Genomic DNA, 873 nt, shown 5'->3' on the forward strand with positions numbered 1-873 from the left:
CATGCATTTTGTCAGTGGTGGAGGTATGGGCAGTTCCTTGCCCAAAGACCAGATTTGCCAAGAAGAAAACAAGCTCCAAATGGAGTGTCTTCAGTGCTCAACATTCTCTCAGGAATAAATTGGTGCTTTCAGGAGCAATTGTATCTCATGTCAACAGAACCCTAAGTTATTTAAATGCCATGTTCTACAGATCTTTAAAGTGGTCAAAGATTACCTATTTTGATAGAATACAATCTCTATGTATCTAAATAACCTAATTAGTCTGACAATAAGCATGACAAATATGAATGACTATTGACCTATAATACTTAATACCTATGTAACTTAAAGACGAAGACTTCATATTAGGATATTAAACAATCTTCAAACAACTGTGCAGTAAAGGAGGACAATGACCTCAAAATGTAAAAAAATGTGTTAGTATTTTGAACAGAGGTAGAAATATATAATTCAATATGATAAATATATCCTAAAACTGTATCAATATACAAAATGTCTTAAACAGATGTAGAAACACGCATGCATACAATCTGACAAAATAACTTTGCATAGGTATACAAATATTATAAACAGAAATAGGAGTGTATTCAATATAACAAATATAATTTGAACTTGTATCAATATATAAGAACCTATACCAATGTAAATTGTCCAAAAGTAATAGCTTACAAGTATTCACTCTATTACTCACTATTATTATTATTAGTGTGAGTGAGCTCACAATAATCTACCTATTGTCCCATTTAATTTTCCATAATTTCCACCCAGCCTCCAACCATATACAGGTAATAATCAACCCCTAAATAATGTTCCTAACCCTGAGGACAAACTTTGTTGGGAGAGGGGATGTCATCTTCTAGAATTGCTTCCAGC

Source organism: Microtus ochrogaster, chromosome 17 (assembly GCF_000317375.1).
Source record: "Microtus ochrogaster isolate Prairie Vole_2 chromosome 17, MicOch1.0, whole genome shotgun sequence".
Classification (NCBI taxonomy): domain Eukaryota; kingdom Metazoa; phylum Chordata; class Mammalia; order Rodentia; family Cricetidae; genus Microtus; species Microtus ochrogaster.